This window comes from Panthera pardus, unplaced genomic scaffold (assembly GCF_024362965.1).
Source record: "Panthera pardus isolate Hobbes unplaced genomic scaffold, ASM2436296v1 HiC_scaffold_24, whole genome shotgun sequence".
In the NCBI taxonomy this organism is placed as follows: Eukaryota; Metazoa; Chordata; class Mammalia; order Carnivora; family Felidae; genus Panthera; species Panthera pardus.
In genome coordinates, this window is record NW_026526810.1 from 123,333,247 (window position 1) to 123,361,134 (window position 27,888).

At 42.6% G+C, this 27,888-nt stretch overlaps 1 long non-coding RNA gene across 1 annotated transcript; it reads left to right on the plus strand.

The window, feature by feature from the left end:
* Positions 1-24,409: 24,409 nt before the first annotated feature.
* On the plus strand, positions 24,410-26,031 carry LOC109274419 (uncharacterized). The gene is made up of 2 exons (XR_002083586.2): positions 24,410-24,930; positions 25,805-26,031. It is a non-coding gene; the product is annotated as an uncharacterized LOC109274419 (long non-coding RNA).
* Positions 26,032-27,888: the final 1,857 nt, after the last annotated feature.

Genomic DNA, 27,888 nt, shown 5'->3' on the forward strand with positions numbered 1-27,888 from the left:
TCGTAACAGAATATCCGTCCCTAACACCTAAAGTTAATAATTTAATAAATGATAAAGCAAGCATTTTATTTAGAAATAAGAAGGTAACACCTTGGTTTGTAAGCATAATTCATTCTGGAAATATGCTTGTAATCCAAAGCACTTGTGTTTCAAAGTGAATTTCCCATAAGAAATAGTGGAAACTCTCATGATTCGTTCCATAACCCAAAAATATTCATATAAAAATGATTACAATACTGTAATATAATACAAAATAATAAATAAAATACAAAATATAAAGAAAAATAAACAAATTAACCTGCCCTTACCTTTGAAAACCTTCATGGCTGGTGTGAGGGAGACGAGAGAGGAGGGTTATCATGCAGGACGACTTTCACTGTCACTAACAGAATCACTCCTGGCTCACTGGAATCTTTTTCTTTTCGTGCAACTTTAACAAGAAACCTATCCAATGACACTTGCTTTTACCCCCTTTTGAGGGTTTTACGGAAAGGTGACATTGCATCGACGATCACCCACAATCCCACAGCAAGAGAGAGAAGAACCATTGGCTCAGTTGTGATCATGTGATGTTTGGCGTCACGTACTACTCGTGTTGCAAGACAGCTCTCGTTTATTAAGCTAAAATACATTAGAAATGTTTGCTTGTGTTGCAGAACACGCAGAACAAGTTACTCACAATCCAAGGTTCTACTGTATACGAAAGCAAGAGCTGGAAGAGTTAAAAATGGTTGCCTGAAAGGAGTTGGACAATTGGTTGGAACAATTAGTTGAGGACTTCTGTTTTGCATTTTGATCCATTGAATATTTGAGTTTCAAACTAGCGCATGCATTACTTCATTAAAAACTGAATTGAAGAAGTGAAGAATCGAGCTAGAATGTTGGAGTGGGAGATGACAGGCAGTTGACGCACCTTTGGAACCTTAAAAATACCGGAGTGGATAGCAGACTTCCCGCAGGTCGGTGGAAAGGGGGATCATACTATTTTAACTGTACGTGAAAGGAAAATATGAGGCCAGCAGACTGAAGGACTTAAGAATAATCAGGTTAAAAGCAGAACCCAGAATTCACAAACTTTAATAAATCCTAGGGCCCTTTATGGCTTAATCTTTGCAGACTAGTAATCGAAAGTAGTTCAAAAGTAATTCCGTTCAAAAAAAGCATGAAAGGAAATTCAATTCATAATCTAACACAGCCATTTTGAAAACCCTCCCTCCTGTCTTCACTTCTCTTGCTCTCCTTCACCACGGTTTCGGATATTGTGAGTCAAACCCTCTCTCTGCAACACCACGCGCTCTTGATCCTGAAGATGGATTTGGCTTCTCTCCTTTTTCTGTCTGAGGTCTGTCCCTTCTCACGTATTCTTTCAGTTTTAAATTCGCTAAGCAGGCTGACAAGACCTTTTCTGTAGCTAGCAGGACTGGGGGAGAGAGAACACCATAACAAAGTATCAAACCTTGTCCTTATTCCCACACATAGAATTTTCTGGGTCAATGGGGTCCCTGGGTGGCTCAGTCGGTTAAGTGGCAGACTTCGGCTCAGGTCATGATCTCGCAGTCCGTGAGTTCGAGCCCCGCGTCGGGCTCTGTGCTGACAGCTCAGAGCCTGGAGCTTGTTTCGGATTCTGTGTCTCCCTCTCTCTGACCCTCCCCCGTTCATGCTCTGTCTCTCTCTGTCTCAAAAATAAACGTAAAAAAAAATTTTTTTTAAAAAGAATTTTCTGGGTTAAAATTGAAGGCGTGGAGAGACATTTCTCACCACGTTGCCCTTTCTTTAGGCTATTTCTCCAAAGGACTGCCTCAGTATGCCTTCACTTCTGGGGTGAGTTTGTGAGACATTGAGGAGAGAAAATAGAAATCCAAACATGTGTGCATGAGTGATTTACCCAGACCTCTGGGCTCAAATAGTCTCTACAATACAAGCTCCTTGAGGGCAAGGATTTCTGATTGCTTTGTTCCCTGCTGTATCCCCAGTGTCTCAAACAGAGCCCTCCCTGAACTAGGTGCTCAGTAAGTTGCCTAGAACTTGAACATCCAGCAGCTAGCATCTTAGTGATGTCACCACTAGTCTTTCTAGGTCTCACCAAGCGGGTACCTTCTCCCTGCAATGATCTGGCATCGATGCAAGTGTTTCAAAGGTGGTATTTCTTTTGTAACTGGAGGGCCAGGCTCTTCCTCAGCCCCGTAAGCTGGTTGATATACGGCCATTCCCCAGCACATTGTTAATACACTAAGAGAATCTGGTTTCTGAGCATGCACTGCCAGCCACTTGACCTCAAACGAGGGTGAATTCACCTAGGAAACGCCATTCAAGAGGACCCTTGCAATTGCCAGCCTCCCCTGGTGATATCCCCAGCTTAATATATAGCCGAGTGTTGCAGAACTGGGACAATGGGCTGAGAACCATGAGACGCAGAACCAAAAACCAAATACAGAACCCCCTCCCTCTGGCAAGCATGGGATTTAACGGGCAGACCTGATGGAGCTTCAGGGGAATTACCCTGAGAACACACAGTCCTTTAGGTCATTTCCCAGAGCTACTGAGCGATCGGCACGTGGGAGGAACCAAGGGACCCCGTGTCACCCGGAGCGAGTCAGCCAACATGGGTAGCTTTGGTAAGACTCAACTAGATATGACCCTTAAGGACATATAAAAATGACAGAGGGGATTTTCCAGTGCATCTCTGTACAGATGCAGATGACCCACAGATGCACCTGGAAACAACCTCTTCGACACCGCGTTCCCTGACTCTACCCTGGGATGACTCCACTTTGCTTCCCAAGGGTAGAGAGCACACGATGTCCCCCAGAGAGGAAAAGCAGAGGGAAAGAATTTCCCATTATAACCTGGTCTCCTTTGTTATTTTAGGGCCTACTGTCATCGAAGCCATTTCAAAAATCTGAAAAGAAGTTTTATTTTCAAATTCATAATGTTGACCAAAGAGACTTGCCTTTATTATGCTCATAAATCATTCATACCTCCTTAATAGCAAAGAAATTATTTTTAATTTTTAGAATACTTTTTTCCTCTTTCTTCCCAACACAAGAGGAAATGAGAATAATATTTTATGTTAATAGGAACAAAATGTTCAAAATGTATGCACTGTATAGAAATCTTATAAAATGTTTCATTGGAAACATTTTTTAAGCAACAAAGGAAATGAAACACAAAAAGCCACATTAAAAGCACATTGATGATTTTTACTTTAACGAGGAAACTGGGTGAAGTAGATTAGTGGAGGGTAGATGGGAGCCCTGAGAGAAAATTATGTTCCTCAGGACTCGTGGGGTTAGGGGCTGTCCCAGATCCCAACGGGAAGCCCAGCCCAGCTCTCAGGGGCACTCTCTGCTGGTCAGCCCCTTCCAGAGGTCAGAAAAGCTTCCCTGAGCAAGGTCAAAGCTCAGCCTCCAGGGACTGAGGCAGGTCCTGCAATACAGGACCATTTCTCTCTGCCAGAAGGATGTCATGACTCCCTGGACCAGACAACTGCTCCAATCATAACCTAGAAACTCCCTGGGATCCACTGAAGGGTTATTAGTGAGAGGCAGGGAGAAGTTAATAGCAAAGAATAAAGGGCACCGGCAACCCATCAGAACCCACGGCATCAAGGACAGTACGGGTGGGAAACAAGATTCAGAGGGTAGAAAGTCATTTCTTTGGCACTGACCAAATGGCACGTGGTTTTGGCAAACGTGCCGGGGAATGCAAAGGTGCATGCATTGCAGCGAGAGCGGCTGCATGCGGTGGCTCAGTGGTCTGAGACAACCAGGCTTCCCGGCTTCCAGAGAGATTTACGACCGGCATTTTCGGATTACAGCACCTTTCTGTGGGAACAGCGCACTGAGTCCTAAAGGCAAAGCTGAGGGGGCCCTGGAGCAAAGCAGGCAGGACCTTACCACACAAGGCAGGGCAAACTAAACAAGCAGCTGCCCCTGGGTGCGAACAAGAGATGGAGGCAAGCCCCCTCCTGCCCACCCACCCCGTCAAAATACCACTCACAAGTTACTAACACTAAAATATCCTAAATGCTTTGAATTAGTCTCATCCTTGTTAAAATGCTTCTAAGACATTTACAGCTCATGCACTAAACAAATCATTTTTTTTTTTAAAGCAGATTCTGATCAATGAGAAAGGGGAACAAAGGGAGAGGAAAATGTGTATTTGAGGACCCACCACCTACCAGTTACTTTCCTGGTGTTTTTCAGCTTTACCTCATGTAAGTCTCACAGTAGCTACTCCGCGTAGGTATTAGGTTATTTTTTGTTGTTGTTGTTTGCCAGCTTCGTTGGTTCTCCATGCAGTCATCTTCTGCCCTGTTGAATGCGTCACCCAGGCTCCCATTTCTGGCAAGTACTGGCCCACGGGAGACACAAGACAGGAAGAGAGAGAAAACAAAGTATTTCTTCCCCATTCCCTCCATGTTTTCAAGCTGCATTTCTGTCTGCAGCTGTTTTCCATTACAGGCTCTTTAATATGTGACTCTTAGCCTATTGCTTGCATTACTCTGATAAAAATTAATTTTCAGAGGGGCATCCGGGTGGCTCAGTCCGTTAAGTGTCCGACTTCAGCTCCGGTCATGATCTCGCGTCTGGTGGGTTGGAGCCCCACGTCAGGCTCTATGCTGACAGCTCAGAGCCTGGAGATTCAGATTCTGTGACTCCCTCCCTGTCTGCCCCTCCCCTGCTTGCACTCCATCTCTCTCTGTCTCTCAAAAATAAACTTTTTTATTTAAAAAGATTTTTTAATTAATTTTCAGAAATGAAGAATTAGGCTACAGGGAAGAGGTTGGAGAGAGAGGTGACAGATAACTACATGGGAGCACTCCCTGTGGAACCTTGAAAATCAGAAGGCTTGTGGGAGACAACCCTACATGACACACAGGCTCCTCAATCCAGAACCACAGGTAACCCAGGCTGGTGGCAAATGTCTTCCAACTTTCTATATAGTAGGGCAGTTTCCCTGTCTTCTTGGTTGGGGCAGTTGTGATCTCTTCTTTTCATTCAAAAAGAGATACACAGGATCAACCTATAAGCCAAAGAGCCCTTTCACTGTCTTCTTCCAGGAAAAGTAGATAGTTTTCTGATAAATAGGAAGTCTGTGTCCAGCCCTGATATCTGGGGTCCATTCAGATCCCATCTCCACCATGACTCACGTTAGACTACAAATGGTCTGGTGAAATAGAAATGATGATCTGTGCCTACTTGTCTCTTTGTTCCTACTACAACAGGAAAAATAAAAATAAAAACATAGCCAAGTCATTGCTTGGTTCGTTAATACAATTAAATTTAAAAGAACACTAAACACAGATTTTTAGCGTCCATGTGGAAATAGTACAAAGTCAACATACCACATAAGTAATGACAAGAACATCTACTGTCTTTGTATTCCCTGACTTTATTACCTAAAGTATGTTATAGTCAAAGAGGACAGTTCACATAAACTATAATTTTCCATTTATTACACTCCTTTTGTTTTGAATTTGAGAGGCCTGATGTTTGAGACATGCTCTTTGACATCCATAAATAAAGACCTTTTTTAGCCACCGAGCTCCTCTGACATTAACAGAGCAGCTGTTAATCTGAAAAAAACTGGCCCCTTTGAGGAAGCCATCAGAATTTTACTGTGCAAAAATCAATACCTGTGAACAGGAGCTCTGGAGTGCAGTGAACCAGCAAGGAGACATTTCACAGGAGTAACAGTCCTTCCCCAGCTGGGACTGGCCCATGCCCTGACCTTCTGGTAGGCAAGATAAACCTGGCTAGAAAGTAAAATTCTATCATCAAGAAAAGAAACAGCAACACATCCACAACTTTGCTTGAAGAGTGGAACTTCAGTCAAGAAGGATCGCATATCTCATCACCCTATCTATAGGAAGCTTAAGAATAAAGCCTACATATGTTGTGCTGTGTAAATAAAAGAAATTTGATGTATCTTTTTTTCCTAATAAAGCAGGTTTATTAAAGGTGCAGAGTATAATGCCATCAAATAAGCTAGAGTAAGTGCAATTACATTGAGCCAGAAATTTCTAAGAAAGCACTTAAATGAAGCTCAGAAATAATTAAGGTTCCTAATGATAACCCAGTGACCCAGAGACACCACACAATCTGAAAGAGCTTTCTAACTCAACTTCTTTCCTGTAGAGTTTTCCTGCTGAGTTTGTTATAGCATACCAGTTCTTGATGGAGTCATAATTCTCCGACAGTAGGCATAATCTCACTGCTATAGCAGACAGAGAATGTTAATAATCTGTGCAACTAATTCTTTGGTTTTTTTCTTTATTTCAAAGTTTATTTATTTAATTAGGGAGATAGAGCGCACAAACAGGAGAGAGGCAGAGAGAGAGGGAGAGAGAGAGAATCCCAAGGAGGCTCCATACTGTCAGCATGGAGTCCAATGTGGGGCTCGAACTCACAAACCCCAAGATCACAGCCTGAGCCGAAACCAAGAGCTGGATGCTTAACCAGCTGAGCCATCCAGGTGCCCCTGTGTAATTTTCTTGATCTAGGTTTGTGAAACTTTACTTTCCAAATTTTTAGGTGAATAAGTTACAGAATAACAGAGCCAAGTTAAATCACTCCCCATGGGCATCAATCAACCTCCTGTATGGTTCTATAGCATCCGAATTGTAATGGTTAATTTTATGTGTCAACTTGACTGGGTCATGCTGTTCCCAAATAGTTGGTTAAATATTATGTCTGGGTATGTCTCTGAGGATATTTCTAAGGAGACCGGAATTTGAATTGGTAGACTAAGTAGATTGCCCTCCCCATATGGTGGGGGGCGGGGGGTGTCATCCAGTCCATTGAGGACCTGGATAGAACAAAAGGGTGGAAGAAAGGGAAATCGGCTGTCTCTCTCTCTTTCTTTGAGCTGGACACGGCCTTCTCTTGCCCTTGTACTGGGACTTATACCATTGGCACTCTTGGTTGTCAGAACTTTGGGACTGAGCTGTAACTTACACTATCTGCTTTCTTAGGACTCCAGCTTGCAGATGGCAGATCATCAGACTTCTCAGCCTTCATGACCATCACATGAGCCAACTGCCCATTACTAATATATATTAACATATATTAATTATTTATTATGTCATTATAATATTTATTTAAATTATATTTAAATTATTAATTAAAATTAATATATTATTATGATATAAAAATGTATTAATTATATGTGATATATTATATAATATATGTTAATTTTATATACTATAATTATATAATTTATATAACATATACAATTTATATAATTGTATAATTATATTACACCTTAATTAATTAATATATTAATGTATATAATATGATATATAAAATGTGAAATATGATAAATCATATATAATATCTGTAATATGATAAACAATATAATCAATGTATATTAAATAATTATATTAATTATATATTAATTAATATACATATAATAATGCTAGCTAACAGTTGCCAAATACTCTGCATTGGTACTATCATGTCAAGTTCACAAGCATTATCTCAGTTAAGCCTTATAGAATTCCTTACAAGGGAGAAGGATTATTATTATCCTCACTTTTAAATTCAACATTCCATACATATTTATTGAGCATTTACTGTGTTCCAGACACTGACCAGAGTTTATAGCTGTGAACCCATCTGACCGGGAGCCTATTTTCTCCTGCAAAGCATACACTACATAAGTAAACCAACAGGTAAACAAGGTGATTCAGGCAGTAAAAGTTTTCATAAAGACAATAAAATGACATCATGGGAATAAGAGTGACCATGGCAGCCAGGGAGTAACTGGGGAAAGGCCCTTTGAGAAATGGTACTTGAGCAGAAGCCGAAGGTGGAAGAGTAGTTACCCATGTGAAGGTTCTGGAAAGTTGGCTGATCGGTCTCATCTGGCCTTATGAGTGTTTCAGGGAGGGTGAAATCTCCAATATCAACCAAAACTTCAGGGCTCCAACACACTTCACACCCACCACCTTGTTAGTCTCTATACCCCCAAAGGGTTTTATTTCTCTGAAATTTGTATCCACTGGACTGTGTATTTACATATCTTTCTCATGCTCCTCCTCTCTGGTGATGCAGAGGCAATTACATGCTACAATCCCAAAGGCTGTTTTTATTATAATTACATTTTTTCCAGTATCTACCATTTTCATTCTAACCCACGCAGGTTATAGCTACTGTGTGTTATCAGAAACAGCTGTTTGGCTCTTTTCAACTATTCTGAACAGACTGAGAAGGAACAGAAGCATAAAGGTACTTCTGATGAATACAGAACACACACACACACACACACACACACACACACACACAAGATCAGAGTTAGCACTAAACCTAAGCAAATCTGGAATAGCATTCACCAGTTTCATAAATACCAGAAATACCCACATGCTTTTTGTTTAGCATGATATATTTTTTCAAGAAAGATGCTTTAAATTTTCCATTTCATGCCAAGGTAGGTTTTATGCCTCGGTAATGTACAACATATGGATCTTATGACATTATGCATTATTTGCATCCCAATAAAACAGCTCATTAATCAAATAGCCTATTGTAACCTCCAGCCGCAGAAACCACAAAACACACCCAAGAAGGAGGGTCATTTTTAACTCAGAATGTCTCCTTTTAAAATAATATTTGTCTGATCATGTTAAACAGTGGTCAAATGTGCAAGAGATTGTTAGTGTATTAGGAAAGAGATGGTAATAAGGACTCAGCCAGCCCTAAAACACACACACAGTGAATTTCTTCCCTGACTTTGGGCCATGTGTTTTGCTTTCCTCCAGTTGATTCTGAATGGTGTTTTCTTATGAGGTCAAAACAAGGTCTTTTCGTAGCAACCAACATTTAGCTATAATAATGTACAGCTAAATTAGGAGCAGGTCAATCGTTGAAGAGTTCATTAGAGAAGTAAATTGGAATTTTACACCCACACCAACGATTGCAAACTCACCAAACCTAATGAAATATGCAAACAGGACTATAAGCCCTAGTCTACTGCTTCTCTCATATCAGTTCTTCACATGTGTGTCAGCCAGGATCCCAATGGCAAGAAATAAAAGCCAACCGCAGCCAACTTATTAGCAAAGGAAGAATTCTTCAGAATACCGATGGTGGGAGGGTGCTACTGCTAACATCATCCGTGAGAGCTGTGAGAGCTGGAAGATCAGACTTCGGAATGAGCAGGAAACCAGGAGGCTCCACAAGGACATGAGACTAGAAGCAAACAACCCTGCAGTGTCCCCATAACTCGAAGAGCTTGGTCAGAAAGCCTCAGGTGCCACTGCTCCTAACATGAGTCATCTCTGTTTCTCCTGACCTTGCATCATTCATTCAGGATGCGATGTCCCAGGGAAGAGAGGCAAACTAGGTTCACGGGCCTATTTGGAGTGGAAAGATGTCCATCCTCTTGGCTTCCTGGGTAGGAGATGAGTGCCTGGAATTACTCTCCCACTAAGACCTCTACAATGACAACAGAGAATTAGTATGCCTGAAAAGGGGAGCGATTGCTAAATTGTGCAAAGCGTTGCTTGATTACCTATTACACGCCATGAATTACGCTAGACGATTTTCAACCCGCGTGTTCTCATTTAAGCACATTTAAAACCCCACAGCCATCATGTGGGATTTCGTACTCATTTTATTGATGGAGTCGGTGAGGATTGGGAAGATTAAGTAACCCGGACAAGGAGACAGTGTTTAGTAAGGCCCAAAGTTGGATGTTCAGTCTTGGTCTCCCGACTCCTGGTCCAATGTTCTCTTTGCAATACCAGAGGTGCCTCATTAACTGAAGTCAACTTGACTTGTAAATTTCAACTTTCCCAGCCCTGATTATTGGTCTATAAATATCCTAAGGATTAGAAATTTCGGAGTGACTGAAATATTCTAACCAAGAACCTTAGGTTTAGAAAACCAGGGGTTTCACTAAATGTATTCTTTGGCCTGTTCTGGTGTTTTATGACTTTCAGCTTCAGTGTTCAACCACGGTCCCAAGAAAGAAAACATAAGTCACCTCGGCTTGTCTCAAATGGACACACAACTGCATGAGTACTGGAATCTTTCACTGCCCCCATCATAGAGTTGGATGGTTATTATACTAAGCGGGTTGCACACGAGTTGTCCAAAGGCTGACACACCATCTTGTTTCATTTCCCAAGCACGGAGAATGGTATATGAAGTTGTCATTTGTCACTTGTCCCCATGAGGGCTACTACCAAACTCAACATACACGGGGCTACCTTCTAGGAATTCTAGGCTGAAATACTGTCATCTCTTTGACGGAGAGCACAGACCTTGGAGTCAGGTTGACCTGAGTTCAAGTCCCTGCACTGCCTTCACAAGCACGTTCTTGGTAAGTTATTCTCTTTCTCTGAAACACCATTTCATACTCTATAAATTAGAAATGATGTTTACTTCGTCACATTTTTTAAAAATCATAAATAAATGTAAAGTCCCCAGCTTTGTGCCTGGCTTATATAAATAGACATTCAATAAAAGGCAGCTCTTATAATTGATATGGCTTTGGGTGACAAATTGCCAGAAAAATCGTTTCATTCCATTTCTTCCAGGTGGATGAAGTGTAAGAAGTTCATGAGTTTTCAGGATTATGCTTTCGTTACCTAGCATTTTGCTTAATATAATTTTGTATTTGGTGATATATATCTCATTGCATATTTAGTTTTCTATCTGTATTAGGGTTCTACTACAGAAATAGAATGAGTTGGATAGATATAATATGTATTATGCACATATTTATATTATATAATATATAAACATATTTAATACATATACACATGCACATACACACACATACACACATATTTCAAAGAATTGGCTTACACAATGTGGGGACTGGACTTAAATTTCTAGGGCAGAACAGCAGGCTGAAAACTCTCAGGCAGAACCTGATGCTCCCATCCAGAGGTAGAGTTTCTTCTTCCTTAGGGAAACCTCAGCTTTTCTCCTAAGGTCTTTCAATTGATTAGATGAAGTTCATCTACTTTATAATCTTCTTTATTGAAAGTCAACTGATTGTAGGTGTTAATCATATAAAAATACCTTCACAGCAACACCTAGATTAGTGTTTGATTGAATAACTGGGTATTATAACCTAACCAAGTTGGTATGTAAAACTACTACAGTTCCCTCCTTATCAATTTGGCACCCCTTCATACCTCCTTCAACCATACTTTACCTCCAAATCAAGACAAAAACAAGTAATAATTCCACCTAACAGGATCCAATGACCTTATATATAACTGAAAATGCACTAACCCTTTCCCCAGAAGAGGATGCAACGTTTTGGGGTGTCATTTGTACTTCTCCTTGATATTCCATAACTTAAACACTGTGATGTAAGCTTAACTATTATTAATACATCTTATGTTAGATGATAAGGGGATAAGAGAGGAAAGAAAACAAAAATATTATATATATATATATTAATACAGGCATACACACACATAAATATATTCGTAAAAAATTAGGAAGAAATATTAACAATGACAGTCCTTGTTTCTGCAACTGGTCATATGGTCTTAGCTTGCATTTATGATTATTTCCACGACTCATTCCATATTCTCTTTGTCTTCTGCAAGAACCTTAGTTTGTCATGGTTCTTAGCCTAGTGGAGTGACCCAAATCTTCATTCTGAAAGGTCTGGGCCATTTGTCCTGCCTGAATTCAGTCCCTGTAGTTTTCTATTTACTTTAATCACATTGGGAATCAGGATCAAGGAACGCATCCAGCATGGGACAACATTGCCTGTTGATTTAGAGGCATAAGGAGACCTAAGTGGCCAGATGATGGTCTTAACTTTCAGTTCAGTGGAACCACTGTTGTGTCTCTCGGTTGGAAATTGTTTCTTCCTTGGAAACTAAGACTTCCAGAACAATAGAAAATAAAGTCCCAGGGGTAGAAAATAAAATTTTTGCTAGTGGATCATTAGGGGTAATAGTAAATAGTGCCATTTCTATGTCTACCCCCTCATTTCCTGGGCCTATGAATTCTAGCTTTTGGAGAAACTGGACCATGTATTAAATGCTGATTCAGAGTACCTATAGCCTGTTGTATGACATTGGTCCAGTCCTGCAAGGTATTATCACCTCACTGGCATTGAACTAAGGCTTCAAAAGGCAATTCCACTTTTTTAATCAAACCAGCTGCTTCAGGATAATGGGGAACATGATAAAGCTCATGGATTCCATGATCATGGGCCCATTACCATACTTCATTCATTACAAAGGGAGTTCCTTGATCAGAAGCAATTCTGTGTGGAGTACCATTATGGGAGATAAAGAATTCTGTTAGTCCACAGATGGTAGTTCAGCAGAAGCACCGTATGCAGGGAAGGCAAATCTATATCTAGAGTAATGTTTATTCTAGTAAGAACAAAGAACTGCCCCTTCCATTATGGAAGCAGTCCAATGTAATCAACCTGCCACCAAGTAGCTGGCTGATCACCTTTGGGAATGGTGCCATATCAGAGACTCACTGTTGGTTTCTGCTACTGATAGATTGGCACTCAGTTGTGGCTGTAGTAGATTGGCCTTGGTGAGTAGAAGTTCATGTTACTGAACCTCAGTCCCTGCTACCATACCCACTTTGTTCACGAGCCCATTGGGAAAGATGGCCAAGGAAAGAAGCTGACTGGTAGCCACAAAACAAGTCATCCTACCCATTTGATTATTAATACCCTCCTCTGAAGAGGTTACTCCTCTGTGAGCATTCACATAGGACAGAGATCTATTCACTCTATTTCCCATTCAAAGATATTCATCGACATACCTCTTCCCAAGACCTTCTTATCACCAGTTTTCCAATATTTCCCTTCCAAATCCCTGACTGTCCAGCCAAACCATTGGCCACAGCCCATGAACTGATATAAACTCACACCTCTGGCCACTTCTCTTTACAAGTAAGATGAGAAACCACTGAGAGATTTCCCTTCACCATGTACTCCAGGGACGTTCTAGAAGAGAACTGTGGTGCTGCAGCTGTCCACTTTTAGGCGGTGCCTGAATAGCATGTACATCAAAACCACCTGTACATCAAAATTGTTTCTCTTCTTTCATCAACTGCTCATAGGGAACTCCCCATGAGGCCATAGATACAGGTTTGGAGAGAGACAGTAATAGTAGAAATAGGAACCATGGACATTTGGTCACTTCCTCATGTAAATTATTAAAACTTCAGGGTCTGATTTTTGTATATACCACCTCCACTTGAAAATGGAATGCCACTGTACACATCCCTCTTGGCTTGGGCAGATCAGACAATAGCAAGTGTATTATGCTGTCATGAACACATGGAAACTCATCAAGTCACATGGAAACATGGCGACCTCTGGTCAAGCATTCAGTTTCTATTAAGTCCCAGCTGCAAGAAGAAGCTGTTTCTCCAAAGAGTAGTTATCCACAGGGTATGGCAAGGCTTTGATCCAAAGTCCAAAGGGTCTATACTGACCAGCATAATAGCATCAGTGTCATGGACTAGTACGATGTCTTGTGGAAGCCAAAGTTGATTGAGGTTCCTGAAGTTGTGACATAGGGATGGAGAATTTATCTTCTCCCAATGTAGGACAGTGAAGGTGTATTGCTGACCTTGCCAGCTGGAATCAAACTGATACTGATTGCCTTTACTAACAGATATTTTAAAAAAACAAAAAAGCATATGCCTGTGTAACAGCTGCATATCAGTTACCAGGGGGTATGTTAAGTGGCACAAGCAATGAAACCACATCTGCACCAGCAGCTGCTGGTTAAGTTGCAATAATCCACTGTCATTTTCCAAGATCCATCTGTCTTCTACACAGTCTAAATAGGTGAGCTGAGTGGAGAGTGGCAGGAATCACGACCCTGTGTCTCTGAAGTCCTTGATTAGTGGCACTAATGTCTTAGTTCACTATTAGATACCATAAGTTCTAGTGGCTTCCACTTGGACTTCCCCCAATTACAGCTCTTACTCCACAGGTCGGGGGACCAATGTGTGGATTCTGTCAGTTGTCGAGTATGTCTTTTCTAATTACACATTCCAGAATTGAAAAAATAACCATAGTATGGGTTCAGCAACTCAGTGAATCCACTGTGACGTGAATCTGAGCTAAAACGCCATTGATCACCAAATCTCCATAAGTCCTACTGTTTTTGACGACAACGATATTTTGAGTCTTCTGAAGTTATTATCAGTTCAGGGCAAGTGTCCAGTAGTCCCTGAAAGGTCTGATTATTTCCTTTTACCCAGTGCAGTTATTCTGGTAAAAGACAATAGATCCCTTTAGGGAAGTCCAGGAGAAAGATTAAAAGTATTCATTTTGGGTGCACCTGGGTGGCTCAGTAGGTTAAGCATCTGACTTCAGCTTGGGTCACGATCTCACAGTTCGTGAGTTCAAACGCCGCATCAGACTCAGTGCCGATAGTTCAGAGCCTGGAGCCTGCTTCAGATTCTGTGTCTCCCTCTCTCTCTGCCCCTCCCTTGCGTGCTCTCTCTCTGTCTCAAAAATAAATAAATTTTTTTTTAAATTAGAAGTATTCACTTTTGGCAAGTGTAGCTGGTTCCTTTCTAACCTGGCCTTAATTGGCTCAAGTCTAGTGATTGACTGAGGAGTCATGACTCTCTGTCTTACTTTACTCCCATAGCCACAACAAAATACCACAGACTGGATGATTGAACAACCAAAATTTTCTCACAGCTCTGGGACCCAAGATCAAGGGGTCAGCAAGTTTGGTTTTTCCTGGAGCCTCTCTAGTTGTCTTACAGATGGCTCTCTATCCTCTACTGGCCTTTTCTCTGTGCTCAGAGAAAAATATTTTGACGGTATTTTGAGAGAGAGAAAGAGAGCATAAGAGCATGAGGTGGGGAGGGGCAGAGAGAGAGAGAGAGAGAGAGAGAGAATCCCAAGCAGAGTCCACAACTATCAGGATAGAGCCCATCTCGAGGTCTCAGTCTCACCAACTGTGAGATCATGACCTGAGCCAAAATCAAGGGTCAGAAGCTTAACTGACTGAGACACCCAGATGTCCCTCTTCCTCCTCTTATAAAGATACAGGTCATACTGGATTGGGGCTCTACCCCATGACCTCATTTCACCTTAATTACTCCTTTAGGGGTGCCTGGGTAGCTCAGTCAGTTAAGCGTCCGACTTCAGCTCAGGTCATGATCTCACGGTTCGCGAGTTCGAGCCCCGCATTGGGTTCTGTGCTGACAGCTCAGAACCTGGAGCCTGCTTCAGATTCTGTGTCTCCCTCTCTCTGTGCCCCTTCCCTGCTCACACTCCGTCACTCTCAAAAATGAATAAACATTAAAAAAACTAACCTTAATTACCCTTTTAAAGACCTTGTCTTCAAATATAGTCTCATTGAGAATTAGGGCTTCAACATACAAATTTAGGAAGGGCACCATTTGATGCATAACTATTTCTATGCTTCAAGTTAGACTCCTGTTCCCTCAACCTGCAACACTTCCACTTGTACAGATCAAGTGAGAATTCAGTAGAATGTCCATCTACTCTTTTTCTAGGGACACTGTGATCATCTAGCCAGCACCATACCTCTTTGTGAGTCAGATTATTCTGCTTCCTTCTTTGGTGTCAACAGTCCCCACTGTAAATTCTGACCTGAAGAGAAGAGCAACCACAGAGCTCATGAAGGACGCTGAGACTGCCCTCAAAAATTTATTTCTCACCGTTGTAATGACAGGTGTGTTCCCTAGGTCCTCCTAGGGTGGATGAGTGGGTCTTAGATGATAAATCTAATCTAAAATTCCAATCTCCCTAAGCCTTTAAAAACCTTCCTGAATAGTACAGCAAGGCAGTTCTGCCATTTCAACTTAATTAATTTATTTTTGAGAGACAGAGTATGAGTAGGGAAGGGGCAGAAAGAGAGGGAAACATAGAATCTGAAACAGGCTCCAGGCTCTGAATTCTCAACACAGAGCCTGATGTGGGACTTGAACCCATGAACCATGAGATCATGACCTGAGCTCAAGTCGAACGCTGAACCAACTGAGCCACCCAGGCGCCCCTCAACTTAGCTTAGAGCAGACAACCTTTCGGTCCATGTTTCAGCCAATTAAACAAACAAACTTAGAGTGGTTTCTAAATCTTCAGGCTAAAAAACCGAATCCAGGAGTTTTGCTTAGTGAACGCATATCAGTAAATTCAGCCTGACCCAACTTTATGTTTTTTTCCGCGATACCCCGCTCCCTTACTATGCATCCTTACACATATCACAGATTATTGTCCGTATGATTTGGAAAAATCGTGAGGTTCTCTGGGTATGTTTTGCATCTCCTCATGCATCACGCTTTGCACCTCACCCCCTGGAACTTCAGTCTCATTAGAGTTTTAAAGCAAAGAGGGGTATGGAGTATGTCCTGAAGAAAATCGGCAGTGTCTTGCCAGGGAATCACATCAGGGAGATTATTACAGATTCTTCGGACAAAGCAGTGCTAACGTCCTCAGACAAGGAAGGGGAGGTACTATTCGCAAAGAACACCCAGCAGAACTTAAGGGTCCAGTATCCTCAGGTTCATTGAGGTTTCCTGATACATCCCATTTCAATTTTCAGGATCCCATTCTTTCCCACCAATGGGCCCACTTTAACAGAAGAAACTCTGTGAGGTTGGGATTCAGTGTTTGTTGTATTAACGCTACACATAGGATAAGACTCAGAGTTTGGCTTTCAGAAATCTCAGTCCTGCAACAATAGAAGATCGGTGTTTCTTTCAGGACGTGTTTGCAGAACTTGAGCTAGGAATTTACACCTCTGAGTTCATCCTTGTGTTTCCCTAGTTTCTCCAGGCCAGTTAGAAGCAAGCAACCAAGATCATTATACTCCTTAATTTGACTCAAATATTCTGAAGCACCAATCAAATGTAATTACCCAGAACTTCGCCTTTTATACCCATTTGATTAGGAGTATCCAATGATGATATTTTGTGTTCCTCTATTGCCACATCATGCCACAGACTACCAGTGCCCTCTTTACCACAGGAAATGGCGTTACTAGTGCCTCTAAATGTAAACAGTCTAATCACATTAGTCTAACAGTAGAGCCAATTCTCAATCTTATATCCCCTTGTAAATGTAGCCGGACTCTGCCAGATTAGAAAAACAATTCCAGAAAAGCTGGAATCAATTCAGAAACTCATCTTTGAGATTCTGTACTTCTAGAACTACCCTTGGTACCAAAATTTGTATTGGTCAGGGTTCTAGCAGAGAAAGGAAACCAATTGAGAGAGAGAGAGAGAGAGAGAGAGAGAGAGAGAGGAAGGAAGGAAGGAAGGAAGGAAGGAAGGAAGGAAGGAAGGAAGGAAGGAAGGAAGGAAGGAAAGAAGGAAGGAGGATTAGATAATAGATAGATAGATAGATAGATAGATAGATAGATAGATAGACAGAGGCGTAATTTCTTCTTCAGAGAAACCTGATTGTTCTTAAGGTTTTTCAACTGATTGGATGGGCCTCCCCCAGATTATTGTGGTCAATCTCTTTTACTTAAAGTCAATTGGTTGTAGATGCTAGCCACAGCTACAAAATACAGTCACAACAACACCTAGATTAGCATTTCATTGAATAATTCGGCACTGTCTCCTAGTCAGGTTGACACATAAAACTAACCATCACACTACTGTCTGCTGAGAAAAATTGGAACATTAGAGCGACATTTCAAGAAAATGAAGTCCTTGTGATAGTCCATCATTCCAAATACTCTCTGGCATTGAACTCAGTCCAGGTAATTCTGGAAATAAATCAAAATCCAATAACTGAGATGAAGCCAATGTTGATATGTCAAAGATAACACCAGAGCGATGAAACCTGCATCTCAACATAGTTAAGCCTTTGAGATGGGCACTGGTCACTCTGTGAGTGAGAATTAAAGGACCCTGTTGCCCCAAAATATCTCTGTGGCATTAAAGTGCACTATTTCCAGGAGTCACTTTTCAAAACTTTTCCTGAGAGTATTCATGTTATGTCATTAGTAAGAATTATATAAAATATTAAATAAGACTTTTGGTAAGTATCCAAGGAAATAAAACACAGGAAAGTTTATTCTTATCAAAGCAGAAAGAGAAGGGAGGGGCCCTTGGTTGAACAGCTCTTCAACTTGAAGACTAGTTTACATTATACCACTTTACATTAATTCATTATCTTCAAAACAACCCCAGAAGTAAATATCACTATTTTAATAGGGAAATTGAGGCCAATAATTGGCAGTGCTGAAAGATTCCCCATCAATTCAGCTCTGAATATACCTTCCACTACATCTGCTTTCTGTCCAACCAGACTATATCTCCAAGAGATGCAGAGAAGCCAGGGAGAGGAAGAGGAGAGGTCCAAAAGAGAGCTGGGGTCTGTTTCACCTCTGCCTGACATCAACACTCTTAATTCTGTCCTTCTCACAGAACTGGTAAGTCATCTTTGGGGACGTCCAATTATTTCCAACCTAACGCTAGACCAAATTCTCAGTCTTATATCCCCTTTCAAGTGCAGCCAGGCTCTGCCAGTCCCATACCTGATATTTGCGAGGCCTGTGGCAGGAAGACAAGTGAAGGTCCATATACCACATTTATAGCCTTTTCGGCATGATAAACTAAGCTAGCAAACTGCTATCTAGAACACGTTCTATCCTTCCACCTTAACAAGTGTGCCATCATAATGACCTAGAGATCCAGTTCAACTTTGCCAGTCTCAGACCCTTTGGAGTTTCATAACAGAACATGGTGGTGATGTTGGGGAAGTTGACAGCTCGCCCTCAGCTCAGAGACCACCCCACTTTTTTTTTCTCTCTCTCCAGCAACCTGTTACACCTCATGTGTGCCTGTATGGACACCCCACCCGGGATCTAAGGTATGTCCACACCTCTATAAACAGCTTCCCCTTGGCCAGCAGAGGGACCCAGGGATTCCTATCTACACAGTGACCTCCCCTCAGGAGGATGGACTTTAAGAAGATCCCAGAAGTGGGAGTGGACTATTTGGGCAAGAAACTGTTATTGAAGTATGGTCTAGAGGGATGGATATGGACTCTGGGTAAGCACATCCCCTTGCCTCTCAAGCGCTGTGCCCAATGGGGAAGGACACAGCTGGAAAAGGACCAGAGCAGGACCATCTAAAGCATGAGGACCCAGTGCAGGGACCTCTTTTGCACAGTATAAAGACTGAAGACGGCCTCCCTGCCAAACTGGTGGCATCTCTCAGTCTCTGGGCTACTATTGTACCTGGCCCCCTTCCCTAGCCTGCCTCTCTTATTCACTGCCAGTTCCAGACCCATTAAGACAATGTATTGTCGCCATGTTCATTTTACAATAACATACACAAGGCATGAATTCACAGTCACCAAGCCTTATTACACTCTCAAACAGCTCTCGCTAGAGGAAATAGTCTGGCGGGATTTTGCACTGTAATATTTATTGTGGCAATAACATGGAGCCTCCCTACTCCCCACCAACACACACACACACACACACACACACACACACACACACACACACACTTTGCTTCTGCTTGTTCCAGAATCCAATAAAAGAAAGCAACAAATAAAAAGAATGTATTTGATTAAAGTCACTAAGTACAAGCTTTTCCTTTAAAAAAAAAAAAGGAAACTAAATAGAACAATCTAATTTTTTTTAGGCTTTTGTTTCTCTGCATCACAAGGCATAATTTTTTTAAATAGGATCTTGGCAGGTTTTAAAAAAAAATTGTGACTTTCCTAAATTTCCCTTGGGCTCCTAGATTCTCAGGGACTTACTCATGATTCCTAACATTCTGCTAGACATTCTAGCCTTCAACACTACAACGGCAAAATTTGCATACCAATTTTTATTTATTTATTTTAAATGTTTATGTTTGAGAGAGAAATAGAGGGCGCATGTGTGAGCGCAGGGGAGGAGCAGAGAGGGGAAGAATCGGAAGCCAGATCTACGCTGGCAGCACACAGCCCAATGCAGGGCTCGAACTCACGAATTGTGAGATCGTGGCCTGAGCTGAAATTGGATGCTTAACCAACTGAGCCACCCAGGTGCCCCTGCATCCCAATTTTTCGCTGGAGACATGACTCCGACAGAGGGATTATGAGAAGTTGCTGAGCAGTGTTCTTCAGACACACAATACACATGTGAAGTTCTGGCTCCTGACCCCTGTGTTTGAGTCTGGTGCTATCTGTCCCAACAGGACAATTTCCATACTTTCTATCTTTCTCATCACCTTGCCTGGATTAGCTCTTTCATTTTTAGCCATGACTTATTTTTACCACAGGGGCAGTCCCTTATTGTCTGTTTCCTCATAAGTTACAATGGTGCTCCTACTGTAAAAATCATTGTCACTATCTCTTTAGGCACATGATAAGCCCACAGACAGCATTTTTCAAGTCATGGGCAGTACGATATGTCCTGCATACAAGAGACAATCTATCTCCATGGCTTCCACCATAAAAATCACTTCTTTATTTTTTTTCTTTTCAGTATTTCTTTTTTAGGTTTGTTATTTTTAATGTTTATTTATTTTTGAGAGAGACAGAGACAGAATGTGAGTGGGTTGGGGGCAGAGAGAGAGGGAGACACAGAATCTGAAGCAGGCTTCAGGCTCTGAGCTGTCAGCACAGAGCCCAATGCGGGGCTTGAATTTACAGACTGTGAGATCATGACCTGAGCTGAAGTCAGACGCTCAACCGACTGAGCCACCCAGGCGCCCAATTTTGTTTGTTATTTTTAAATTTAAATTTTAGTCAGTTAACATACAGCGCAATATTGGTTTCAGGAGTAGAATTCAATGATTCATCACTTACATACAACACCTACATACAACAATGCTCATCACAACAAGTGCTCTCCTTAATGCTCATCACCCATTTAGCCCAACCCTCCACCCACCTCCCTCCATCAACCCTCAGTTTGTTCTCTATTGTGAAGAATCTCTTGTGGTTTGTTTCCATCTGTCCTCTTTCCCCACCCCTTCCCAGATATTCATCTATTTTGTTTCTTAACTTCCACATATGACTGGAAATCGTATGGTATTTGTCTTTCTCTGATTGACTTATTTCACTTAGCATAATACCTTCTATGTCCATCCACATCATTGCAAATGTCAAGATTTCATTCTTTTTGATGTCTGAGTAATATGCCATATGTATATATGTGTATATATGCATGTATATGTATATGTGTATATGTATATATACATATATGTGTGTATATATATGTGTGTGTGTGTATGTATATATATGTCTTCTTTATCCATTCATCAATTGATGGACATTTGAGCTCTCCCATAGTTTGGTTATTGTTGATAATGCTGCTATAAACATTTGGGTGCATGTACCCTTTTAATCTGTATTTTGGTATCCTTTGAAAAAATACTTAATAATGCAATTGTTGGGTCATCAGGTAGTTCTATTTTTAGTTTTCTGAGGAACCTCCATACTATTTTCCAGAGTGGCTGCACCAGTTTGCATTCCCACCAACGGTGTAAGAGGGTTCTCCTTTCTCCTCATCCTCGCCAACACCTGTTGTTTCTTGTGTTATTAATTTTAGCCATCTGACAGGTGTGAGGTGGTATCTCATTGTGGTTTTGATTTGTATTTCCAGAAGAATGAAACTGGACCATTCTTTTACACCATACACAAAAATAAATTCAAAATGGCTAAAAGACCCACATGTGAGACAGGAAACCATCAAAACCCTAGAAGAGACATAGGCAGCAACCTCTTCGACCTCGGCCAGAGCAACTTCTTACTAGACACATCACCAGAGGCAAGGGAAACAAAGGCAAACATGAGTTATTGGGACTTCATCAAGATAAACATCTGCGAAGCAAAGGAAAAAATCAACAAAGCTAAAAGGCAGCTTATGGAATGGGAGAATTTGCAAACAACATCTCTGATAAAGGGTTAGTATCCAAAATCTATAAAGAACTTATCAAACTCAACACCCAAAAAACAAACAAACCAGTTAAGAAATGGGCAGAAGACATGAATAGACACTTTTCCAAAGAAGACCTCCAGATGGCTAACAGACACACGAAAAGATGCTCACTTATTTAAGTAAACCTAACAAGAATTACAAGTGTCACAACTCACTCATGTTTGTGAATTAAAAGATGCTTAGAAACACAGCGGGGAGGGGCGCCTGGGTGGGTCAGTCAGTTAAGCATCTGACTTCAGCTCAGGTTTGTGGGTTCAAGCTGTGCTGACAGCTCAGAGCCTGGAGCCTGCTTCAGATTCTGTATCTCCCTCTCTCTCTAGCCCTCCCCTTTTCATGCTCTGTCTCTCAAAAATAAATAAATGTTAAATTAAAAAAAAAAAAAGAAACAGTGGGAAGCACCAAGCATTCAATGAGTTAAGTGAATTGACCCCTAGTGCTAGTCATAGATGTTTTTCTTTGCTAGTCCTTCAGGAATTAAAACTAATTAATGCATAAAATGATTTTTTATAAGTGGGTTTTTATTTCTTTGGGACGCAAAATGACATAATGGGGAAAAATAGACCAGATAAAGTATCAAGTTCACACTTAACTTGCTCTATGACAGTGAGTTAAAAATCCACCTGCCCAGAGAGCCTGCTCTATCAGTAAGTGGGGATAATTTCCACCTACTAGAGCTGTTTTAGAAAAAAGTAATATATGCCCTCGTACAAAAAAAGACATTCAATAAATGTTAATTTCTTTCCCTTCCACTTGGATATAATTAATTACCTGTACACTTGTAGATATATAACATAGGTGGTACTGGAATCAGAAAGAACAAGTTTCAAAGTCCACTACTTTCCAGCAACGGGCAAGTTATCACCTGTCTGAGCCTCAGTTCCTCCATCTGTAAAATGGGAGCCACCTCATAGGGCTGTTCTGAGGAGTAAGATTATGGGAGTCGGATCTCTTGGTACAGTGCCAGACACAGAGTAAGGACTCAGTACATTTCAGTATAGCTTAGGACACGGAGTAAAGCAGGCCAAAGTTCAAGTCCTGGCTGTCACTTACGTCCTGTGCCACCTTGGGCACAGTAACCTCTCCGAGAATCACTTTCTTCCTGGGTATTCCTGAAATGATCATTCCTTCTTACCAGTTTTTTATGAGGTGTATATGAAATAATATAAGGGAAGTGCCACATTCAGAATATGCACAGATTAGTGCTAACAAACGATAGCAATTGTTAATACATTTTAAAGGTGGGATTGAAAGCTACCAGGGGAAGAAAACTACTAGATTCCTATATTGCAGATTCATATGGTTGAATTGGAGAGAAATAGGCACAAGTCAGAATCTAAATACAAAGCCGATCTGGAGGGCTGCTTCCAGAAACTTCCTCTGATAGAATATAGATAGATAGATAGATAGATAGATAGATAGATGGATGATTCTAGGGCATTAGTGTTACAGAACCCAGCACACGATGGGTCCTCCACAGATTTGAATCATTAATTAGTTAATTAATTAAAAATTGAATTGATACCAATTAATTTAACTGAACTTATACAACTGACAGCACAGCATCTTGTGTGTCATCAGACTCCTCAGAAGCATGGGGATCCAGCCACGGTATTTTCTTGTTTACACACCTATCAGTCAAACGCTAAGCTGCTCGGCTGTACAGACGGAAGCAGTCAAGTCACTGCTCTCTCCTCCGTCTCCTAATAGACCGTAGCTTTCGTACCTTTCAGGGAGCAGCAGCAGGCTGTGATCCCGCCAGATAAATCGGAGTGACAAAACTAACATTAAACCCGCAGAGATTAAATCCTAGGGGCTCACAAAAGGAGGAAGTTGGGCTGTCAGAGGCGGCAACCTGCCTGGGGGCAGGGAAGCACTCAAAGCGCCGGAGGAGAGGAAGGTGGTGGATGTGAATCCAGAGAACCCGTCTCTCTGCTTCCCCAGCCCCAGAAGTCAAAGAAGGGCTCCAGGGGCTGCAGAAAGCCCAGGAACAATGAAAGTGCAAGGCTTGTCCCTTCAGAATCTCGTGTTTGGGGGGGGGGGGGGGGGGAAGCATAACTGTAACTTTTTTGAATCCTCTTAATTGCTTTAGCAGGAAATCTCATTCAACCCGTGATCCGGATTTCCCTTCCCTTCGTCCCCCCAGCGTCGTGGCTATGTTTCGGGTGGGGGGGGGGGGGGGGGTTATGCAGGGCCAGGGTATTGTTGCAAATTCTACAAGAGGCTGGCTGGACCTCATTCATGCCCTGCCCACACCGGCGTCAGGACATGCCCCCCCCCCCCCCACCCGTCTCCAACCAGGCTCCTATCCTCAGTCTACACCCGTCCTCGGTCTACACCTGTCCTCAGTCTGCACTGCTCAATGCAGCATCAGCCCTTGTTCCTGACTTCGAGGCCTATTTGGGTCCCGCTATCTCCCATGTCCCCTGCCTTCTCCCGGAAGCGTGATGCTCTGACGTCACGCTGGCGTCTGGGGACCTTTGTGAGGCTAGGACCCTCTGCCTCTGGCACCTTACTCTTCGGTGAGGGAGGATGACCCTGCGGGTGCCCTGCCACGCTGGGCTTGGTGGGATCAGTCCGCCTCGTGGACATCCAGCACAGTCACCTCTGTCCTGGGGACTGACACCTCCTGAATCTCTGCTGGAAATGTGGCCCCCGCACTAGAGGACTTGACTCTATCCTAACTCCTCCAAACCTAACTGGGGTTTATGTAAGCCACCCCCGGCCCCAGCTGCCAACTCGGCCCTTCCTTTCCCTCCATCTCCCCTCAGCCCAGGCTCCGGAACTGGGAAGCTGGGCATCTCACTTTGCTACTGGTTTCCCTTAGGCCCAAGGTCTTTGGGACTCAGAGGCAAACATCTGTCCGTTCGGTCATGTCTCCCACCCACACGCCATCCCCTCCGAGAGCGCCGCTCCCGAACAGGTGCACGTACAAGAGAAGGCAAATCTGGAGGCGCGGAACCCCTGGGCGGCAGCTCCCACTTGCCCTGCTGAAGCCAGACTAGAAGCTGCAGATGAGGTACCGTGCCCACGCGCATGCTGGGGTGAGCACCAGAACCCCTGCTAAGCTGGGTATGGGACGTGGGGAGGGTGAGCAGGTGGGTACAATTCCGGAAGCAGACAGAGGTAGGCCAGAATTTAAGCCAGGAGAATGAGAACGGAAAATGGAGTTCTAAGCCTGGGGCTGGGAAAACGACCTTCAGGTTAGCATGAGGGTTCTGACCCCTGGATGGGCTCTTTCTGGCTGCCCTGGCTCAACACAACCTTCCCTGTGTGGCCAGGGAGCGCGGCAGGTCTGAGTTCAGGCGTGGCGGTCAGACAGCTGTGGTTCAAATCCCAGCTCTGCCCCTGGACCCAAGCAGGTTGTCTAACCTCTTGCTGGGTTTCTGTTTCCTTTATTTCTAAAATGAGGTGAACTCTTCCCCCAAGTTGTCACACACAAACACACCTCTATACAAACAGACTCATACAACCAGGACTCCTCCCTCAGCCACTCTGGAGCTCGGAAGGTGCTGGGTAAAATTAAAACAACTTCTTCTGGGCTTCTCCCAATGGGACATCAGTTTGACTTCCCGGCTGAAAGGGCTCCTTTGACTTTTCTTCCTGACATCATCTCAACCCCTTAAAAAGTAAACTCTTTACTCCCTGACAGTCACAAGCCCACCTAATAATTAAGTATTCGAGCTACAGCTTTTATTTAGAGAGCTTCCCTAATTATCTGGGTGGGTGCAAACTCCACCTGTGCTCATGATCAATCTTGGACCTGCACTGATCATCATAAAACATAATGGCCTGCAATCTAAAGGCACAGCCAACCCCCAGTGGAGGCCATGGGGGGAGGGGGAATTACACGCAACCATTGGTGTATCTTAGAAATGCAGGATGTCCTTTTCTCGCTTTCTCTTCTTCTTCCCTTAGGAAGGCCCAACACAAAGCAGCAGCAGCAAGCAAGGAGCAGAGTCTTGCAGTGGGAGAGAAGGAAGCAGGACACCTGGGTGCTAAGCCCAGCTCTGCAACCCCGAGAACTCACAGCCCCATGTGCAAGTGGATGGACTGAAGCAGGGCAGTGGGGCCAGTGGCTGATCATTAGAATCCCTCGTAGAATAGCGACAACAAAAAGGTTCCTGGGCTATCTATCCACCTCAGACCTACTGAGTCAGAATCTCCAGGGCTGGTGCCCAGGGAATCTGTATATTTCAAAGCTTTCCGGAAGATTCTTGAGGTCTGTCGGGACCAAGAATCACTGGACACCATAGATAAAACCCAGGCCCCTTAAGCTTCAATAATCACCCTCTACATAATGCACCTCGGCATTGGTATAAGAGTCCGAATGCCCCATCATAAGGAAAGAGCTCACGCCCCCTTAAAGCTGCGCTGAGAGGCTTCTCAGACACTTGGGGGCTTCTTTAGAGTTCACATGGTCTCTAGAGCTATTCTGTCGGCATTCTGAGCTGGCCAACTTCAAGAAACCGCCCCACGCATTGTAAGATACGTAGCACACCTGGCTTTTATTTGCTAAACGCAGGAAAATCTTGGTTTGCGAGCATAATTCATTCCAGAAACATGTTTGTCATCCAAAGCACTCGTGTATCAAAGAGAATTTCAAGAACCATTGGCTCAGTGGTGATCACGGGACGTCCTGCGTCACGTACTACTCGTACTGCAAGACATCACTCATTTATCAAGTGAAAATGTGTTAGAAAGGTTTGCTCACCTTTGGCACGCTCGCGGAGCAAGTTACTCACGATCCAAGGCTTTACTGTACTCCTCATGCCCTCAGCTGCACCATGACTATGAAACACACTTCTCAGGTGAGGAAACCAGTGCCAGGGGTGTGTCGAGTAACAATAACTCCTACCTCGCAGGCATATCGTGAGAAGCAAATGAATAAATGCATGGGAGGCACTCATTAGCACAACGCCTGACTTTCAGAAGCATTCAGTAAATGTTTATGATTATTATCATGATGATGATGATGATGCCAGAAGCACAATAAATTTCCAAATAGATGAAAATGGCCCTATAGCCATAAAATAGGAGTGACAAACCAGTCAAACATTGACCCTTGCTCAGTTGTTCAAGCTGGGTACAAGACAAGACCATAGTTGTCCATTTACGCAAGAATCCCCTTCCCTGCATCCCACCGCCAGTCATTATGTGCTGCCACAGTCAACCTGATACAAAAGTGTGCGTATATGGGGCAAATACATTGGAAACCGCCAATAGTGATAATGGGTGGAAATAGAATCTTCAGTAAGCTACCTCAGTATGCATGAACATCATATTTCAAGCTAAAATTTCCTTACCATAACTTAGCCCCCTTCCTAGTTCTTTTGCCCTCCCTTGTAATGAGGCAAATTGCCTTTTACTTTGTCCGCTACATCAGCATGCATGTTTATAGTTATTTCTCCCCTACGTCTTCTTGACACAAGGCTGAACATGTTTGGTTTCTTACCTCTTCCTCCAGGGTCTTATTTTGAAAACATTTCATCATTTTTTTGCTCTCCTCTGAGCTTCCCTAGATATCTTGCTATGAGGGAATTTGTTTCAAACTGCATCATTCATGGAAGAGAATTCCAGGGGAAACAAAAAAATGTCAGGCCAATACCAAATGGCGTGGCCCTTCATACCTTCAGGGGTTTTGTTCCCAGTAACGGATTGCTGTGGATGCTCTTTTACAACATGGGCCCCAAGGATCAAGAAGAGAAAATTCAGTAAGTAGTAAAACACTATGAGAGAAAATCACTGCCTAGGTTTGCATGAGGCTAGATATTTAATAGATCAGTGTAGGATGAGGGAAAACTTAAGAGCATTATAGGAGGATTTTGTTGTAATCATCGTAATCTGTTTACCACATTCGCACCAGGAAAAGATTGGCTCCCAAGTAGAAAATCAAAATGAAAACAGCAAATATCACTTGCTCAGAGCAAAACAAAAACAACAGCAACAACAAAGCACGTTTAATAATCAAAATCAAGGAGCTACCACAATGAAGTTAATGG